Here is a 7,981-nt window from a genome sequence, read left to right on the forward strand (position 1 = left end):
TGATGATCATTTTAAACATTATGTCAAAATGAGGACCATTTTAAACATTATGTCAAAATGAGAACCATCCGCAACAAACACTACGAAAATTAAGACAAAAAAAATATTTAAGTCAAAAAATAATGGATGAAATTAAAAAAAAATCAAAAAAAATTCAAAAATGAATATTAAATTGAAATTTTTAAATAAAAATAAGTACCATTTAAATTAAATCAATTTATTGAGTAGCCACTTACTAAGTGACTGTTAAAATTAAATAACCATGCACTGTGTAGCTCTACAAAGCACAAAGACTTAGGCCCTGTTCGTTTCTAGGGATATCACTGTTAAAATGAATTAGGGAGCGCGGATCGTAAAAATTTTCGTGTTCCGTTCAACGAATTGAAGTTGATTTGAGAGCGACGATTTAAGGGATCTGTGAATTTTTTCATCCACGCTTTGAAGAGAAGATTAGCGAATAAAGATGGTGCTTTACCCATTTTACCCTTCATTTTTCAGTTGCTTTTGGCATGCGGGGTGGTGGAGTGAGTGGTGTTGGAGTGAGTGGTGATAATGGAAGACAGTGGTGAGGGAGGCACCGGTGCCCTCAGGTTGGAGTTTCTGAATGCACCGGTGTGGGCACCGGTGTTGGCAGTGTTTGGGCGGCCTGGGTGGTGAGTGGATGGCACAGGTGAGGGTGGTGATTGAGGTTTTCTGTGGCGGTGCGGTTTGGTGGTGAGGTGGCGGTGCGGTTTGGTGGTGAGGTGTTCTGTGGGGGTGGCACCGGTGTGGTGCTTTGTGCATGGGGTGATGGCACCGGTTACGTAACCGGTGCCTTGTTTTCAAAGGAGCGCGACACCGGTTACGACACCGGTGTCGTTGGTGTCTTTTTTTTTTTTTTTTTTTTACCTTTTCTTGACTTTTTTTTTAATTTTTTTAACTTTTTTTAACTTTAGTTTAAAATTTAATTCTATAATTTTTTTAAAATTTAATTGTATAATTATTTTACATTCATAAAAATTTAATTTTTTTTATTTTAAAATTTTATATAATTTTAATATTTTTTTAATCGTATTAATTAATTATAATTATTTTTATAACATCAAATTACAAAATTATTCTCTTTTTTCGTCAAGGGTATTTTGGTAACTTTCTAATTCTATCTATTTTTACAATTTATTTTATTTATCACATCAATCAAATCTTTCACTAACTTTCATAAAATTTATCTCCAAATCTACTCACTTTAACCTCTAAATCCACTCAAAAAAACACAAAAATTCATCCACCCAAATCTACACAAATTCATCTTCACACTCTCCCCCATATCCATCCTATGAAAGGAACACACCCTTACTTCTTATAAAAGGGTTTCTTAATCTATGATCTTTGTTAAGTTGTTTTATTTTATAATGTTTTTATTTTGTTTTTTCTATTTTTTTCTCAATATTCTCTTCTTCTTTTTTCACTTAGTGTGATTAGGAATAAATTGTTTAGGCTTGTATGGTAACAGCGTGAAAGGTTTTGATGACACCTTGTATCTCTTTTTAACCACTTCCTATATATTAAAAAGATAGACAGACAGAATATTATTTATTTGCGGTGAGAAATGTAATGAAACGAATTCATTAACATAATGCAATAAAGCTGATAATAAGATCAAAAGTAAAATAAGGAAAATAAATTAATGACCATCTAATGTGCTTGGTAACAAATATGACATTTTCCAAACATTTAGAATTCTGTAAAATCAGTGGTTAGGTTGGCAAGTATTATCTATCTGTCTTTTGTTGTCTATCAAGTACAAAGTTTTAATATTGAAAACCACATTCACACATACCAAATTTTTGATAAAAAGGAATAAACATGATTTTAATTTTTAAATTTTGACACAAAAATAAAATTTGCTTATATTTTAAATTTTAATATAGTTTAATCTATAAATTTTATAAATGAATGATATAATTCTTTTAATTTAATAATATTAATTTTTTTACATAATACTTTAGATCTATGATGCACGAACACGATACATAATACATATGCGATATATGAATATTAAGAAATGAGTACAATAATTCTTAAAAACGTAATAATTGTGTTAATCCAAATTAAAATTATATGTACTAAAGTTATCAATATAAAATATATAAATTATTATCATCATAAAAGTACCACCGTAAAAAAACTCTTAAATAGTGACTAATTTTAATAATAAAAAATATGTTAGAGACCAATTTCATAATTAGAGACCAATTTATAGACTAATATTGGTGACTAATTTAGAAATCAATTATTTTGATAGTCAAAATCTTGGTAATTAATGTTAGTAACCAATTTAAAAATCAATTCATAATAAAAATTATTTTAATTATAATTTAGAGACTAATTATTATTTGACATTTCAATCATGTTTCATAATAGTATTTGACATAACATTCAAGCAAAAATGTGTCAAACAGTATAAGCAACTCAAATATAATCCTAAAATACGTACGAAATGTCAAATAAACCTAACAAAATTTGATTAAAATAACTAAATCCATGTATTTTTTAAGATGAATGACTAAATTGATCCAAAATTTTGAAATGGACTAATTCCAAAATTCACTGAAAGTGAAAGTTAAGGGACAAAAATATATTTAGTCCTTTAATTTATAATTCCATGATGAAATATATGAATGATGGTGGTGAAAATCATATACATCTACAAGACTTTCAATGTAGATAAATATAATTTTGATTGCTTTATATAGGCTTTTTACTTCTACATGTTGTTAAGCGCGAAATATATAGACTTTCTTGTTCTGCGGAGAACTCACTTCTATAAATAAAATTTAATTTAATTAAAATTTATGTTCTTAAACTTTTAAGGTCATGTGAAAATTTATTTATTTTTTCAATAATTCATTTTAGAAGAAAAGTAAAATTTCGACCTAAAATTTTTGTAAGAAATTTCAATATTGTTCCATCGTAATGAAAAAATGTTTTTCATTACACATTATTTAATTAAAATTTATAAGATAAAATTTATACATACTTATATATTTAAATTTATCTTATTTTTAGTTGATATGAAATTAAACATTAATAAATAATTCAATAATAAATAAAATAATAGATCAAACAAATAACAAACTTTTCTAAAATATATTGTAACCTAATGATATTATATTAAAAAATAAATTTCAAAATTAACTCGACATTATAAAATTAATTCATAATGTGGAATTTATATTTATATATTATAAAATAATTTACCTTTAGTCGAGTAAGACTTTTGTCAAAAGATAACGTATGAGAAAAAAGTTCATGTAGAGGCTTATGTTGAAGGGCTTAGAAAGAAGTGATATTGTGTTGTGTTAAATTTATTTTGCTTAATTAGTTGAATGATATCCAATTTTGTCTAGAAGTTTCAATATCCATTTTTAAAAAAGTTTTAATTTCGTTCAAACTTTTGAATAAGTATTTTAATTAGGTCCCATTTAGAAAAAAATTATTAATGCCGTTAATGACGTGTCACGTGTCAGTCTCTGTATTATTTTTTTAAATTTTTTTCGGATTTTCTTTTGCCATGTGTCAGATCCTTGGTGTGACACGTGGCATTATCAGTGTCATGTGACAAGTTACTGCACCACATGTTAGTGTTCTTGCTAAGTGTCGTCTTGATTTCAATTTAGTCATTACATATATCTATTTGTTTTAATTTAGTCTCCACATATGTTTATTTGTTTCAATTTAGTTCAAAGGACCTAACACATGACAAAAATAAAAATAAAAAAAATCAGAAAAAAAATAAAAAATGAAAAAATGAAAAAAAAACTAGAGAGTAACATGTGATACGGTGTTAATATTTTTTTAAAAAGAAACCTAACTGAAACATTTTTTTAAAAAATTAGGACAAAATTGAAACCTTTTTAAAAGACGGATATCAAACCTGAAACTTTAAAATATAAGTGGTACCATTAGACTAATTAAATTAAAATAATTTATTGAGTAACCACTTATTAAGTGACTGTTAAAATTAAATAAACATGCACTGCCTAGTTCTACAAAGCCCAAAGACTTAGGTTTCTTAATCTATGATCTTTGTTAACTTGTTTTTTTTTATAATTTTTTTATTTTGTTTTTCAATTTTTTTTCTCAATATTCTCTTCTTTTTTTCACACAGTGTAATTAGGAATAAATTGTTTAGGCTTGTATGGTAACAGCCTGACAGGTTTTGATGACACCTTATATCTCTTTTTAACCACTTCCTATATATTAAAAAGATAGACAGACAGAATATTATTTATTTGTGGTGAGAAATGTAATGAAACGAATTCATTAACATAATGCAATAAAGCTGATAATAAGATCAAAAGTAAAATAAGGAAAAGAAATTAATGAGCATCGTATGTGCTTGGTAACAAATATAACTGTTATTATGACATTTCCCAAACATTTAGAATTCTGTCAAATCGGTAGTTAGGTTGGCAAGTACTATATATCTATCTATCTCTATCTGTTTTTGTTGTCTATGAAGTACACAGTTTTAATATTGAAAATCACATTCACACATACCAAATTTTTGATAAAAAGGATTATATATGATTTTAATTTTTAAATTTTGACACAAAAATAAAATTTGTTTATATTTTAAATTTTAATATAGTTTAATTTATAAATTTTATAAATAAATGATATAATTCTTTTAATTTAATGATATTAATTTTTTTTACATAATACTTTAGATTGATATTTGAGGTGAATATATATAAACAATTCAAAAATTTACTTAAAATATCTTTTAACATATAAAAACATTAACTCAATTAAATTAAAATAATTATATCAAATTTTTAAAAAAATTGAGATCAAATTATATCAAACTTTAAAATAAAAAATATCAATTTTATAACAGAATTTAATAACTTATAAACATATTTAAAAATACACTTTAAAATGAAAAAAAAAACTATAACAAAACTTACTTTAACTTCACATCATATATATATATATATATATATATATATATATATATATATATATATATTATTTATTTATTTATTAGATCGAGAATTCCCACTCCACTTGTACAGTGCTAACTCCATTAAATTTATTAGGTTGAGAATCCTAAACCAATATAAATTTATTTGATTAAGAATTACTGCTCCATTAACACGTGGTATGACTAACACTCTACTCTTGAATAATAGATTAGGAAAAAAAATGTGCGCAATCCAATAACTTTTAGGTTAAATCATTTCACATGTTTCCATTCTTGTAGCGAGATTTTAAGTAGGTTTCTTATTTTTATTTGACTCAATTGAGTTTCTATTTTAGAAAATTCGTTACAATCAGTTCCTTTTCGTAAGTTGTATAGTAACAACGTTAATTATGTGTCATGTGTCAGCACGTGGTTTTTTTGATTTTTTTTACGTGGTTTTTTTTTTTTTGATTTTTCTTTGATTTTTTTTTTAATTTAAAAAAAAATTAAAATTACCACGTGTCAATCTGACATTGTGCCACGTGGCAGAGACAATGTGATGTGGCAGTGGCAATGCCACGTGTCACTATTGGATGTGAAAAGTCTCCATGTAGTCCTTCTATTTGTTATTTTGTCTCAATTTGGTCCCAATTTTTTTTAAAACTGAATCAATTTCATCCCTATATCAAATTTAATTTTTATATAAATTTTACAATGATATTTTTATTATAATTGATATTTTTAACAAAATTAAATTTATTTAAATGTATATTTTGCATTAAACTTTATTTAAATATTGTTTCAAATATTTATATATCAATAATTTATAGACAAATATTAGAATTGTTATAAATGTTTTTTAAAATTTTATATTTGAATTTATAAAATTTTTATTTTTAAAACAACTCTAACATTTATCTATAAATTATAGATATATAAATATTTAAAACAAAATTTAAATAAATATCAGTGCAAAATATATATTTAAATAAACTTAATTTTGTTAAAAATATCAACTACAATAAAAATATCATTGTTAAATTTATTTAAAAATCATATTTGATACAAGGATGAAATTGATTGAGATCAAATTGAGACAAAATAACAAATACAGAGAGACTAAATTGAGATCTTTCACATCTAATAGTTACACGTGGCATTGCCATTGCCACATCAGATTGTCTTTGCCACGTGACACAATGTCAGATTGACACGTGGCAATTTTATTAAACAAAAATTTAAAATAATTTTAAAAGAAATTTTAAAAATTAAAAAAAAAACAAAAAAATAATAAAAAAAAGCCACATGTTGACACGTGACACATAATTAATATCGTTACTGTACAACTAACGAAAAAGAACTGATTGCAACGAATTTTTCAAAATAGGGACTCAATTGAGTCAAATAAAAATTAGAGGACCTACTTGAGATTTCGCTACAAAATTGGGTACCTCTGAAATGATTTAACTTAACTTTTACTAATGAATACTTTCTTTTATATTATTTTAAGACAGTACAGTTAACATTATTATATATTTAATTATTTTAAAATTATAATTTTAAATTATATTTTATAAATATTTACAGAATTAATAGTTTAACTAGTTATTGTATTTAGCACATATTAGAAATATTTTTAACTAAACAAGAAACTTGTATTTGTTAAAATGTCAATGAAAAACACAATTGACAGCATGAAAAATGCATTTAAAGTAATATATAAAGTTTTAAAAATAAAAGCGAAATTTTTTATAATGATATACTTATGTAGAAAATAAAAAATAATTAATTTCATCACTACATATTATAGTTATGAGTCATGTTTTCTACGAGGATATCACAAAAAAATCATTTAACTGGCACATAAATATACTCTTATCCATAATTATCCATAATGGAGACAAATAATGAAAATACATGTAACGATAAATATTTTTATTCTCTCAAAAGAATATTAGCTTTATTTAGAAAGGAAACATAGAACTAAATACACAAAATAATAATTAATATTATAGGAAAAATATTTATTTTACATTAAAATATATCACAAAAGTAGAATTAGAAATTAGAGGTGGCAAAACGGACCATCCCGACATGTTCTGATCAATTTCGTCTTTGGCTCGCCAAAAACCGGTCAGGTCAGACTGACCTGTCACTAGAAAAAAGATTGGACACTGTAACCCACCTTGTCTCAGGACGGGCCAACGGACTGGTTCGCAACTTTTTTTATTTATTTTATTTTTCTTTTAACTTAAATTTTTGTTTATAATATTATATATATAATTGTTTATATAAAATATAAAATTTATTTATTTTAATTATTTTTAACTTTTAAACATAAAAAATGGGTTGGCGAACCAGGACGTGTTGACCCATCTTTGGCATGTCAGTTTAGTCCATCAATTTGGCATTTTTTTACTATTTTAAAATCATTACTTTAACATGCACTTAGTGAACAATAACAAAAGATATTATTTTTGTATGTTAGAGTTGGATAATTCATTATTATTATTTTTAAATAATTATTATTTATATTTTCATAAATATTAATGCATTCATCATTAATGAAGAGAATGAGAATGCAGTTGATATAGACTATTTCGGATAGGAAAAATATAATATATAAAGAGACAACAAAACATAGGTTTTTATACGGGTTATGATCTAATAATGCAAAGAGATAAACATAAATAATGATGTTAGTTAATTATTTAAAAATAATAGATATTAATACTCTTTTTGCCTTATGTATCATTGTATTGTGTATTAAAATATGAGTATTATTGCAAAACTTATTTTTTTCGTAACAAGATGTTATGGTAAACAAGTTTTTTCTTGAAAAGTTTTATAATGAAAAATATTTTAATATTGAGTATATTTAGTTTAATATATTAAGAAAAACTTTGCTAACGAGTTGTTGTGAGCATGTTGTTATTATTATTGTATTGTTGGGAAAAGTATAAATTTTTCGAAAATATTTCTTTGACACTCGTTATAAAATAAACGCTCATGTGACAACCTGTTATAATATTA

The sequence above is a fragment of the Vigna unguiculata genome, chromosome 3 (genome assembly GCF_004118075.2).
Source record: "Vigna unguiculata cultivar IT97K-499-35 chromosome 3, ASM411807v1, whole genome shotgun sequence".
NCBI lineage: Eukaryota > Viridiplantae > Streptophyta > Magnoliopsida > Fabales > Fabaceae > Vigna > Vigna unguiculata.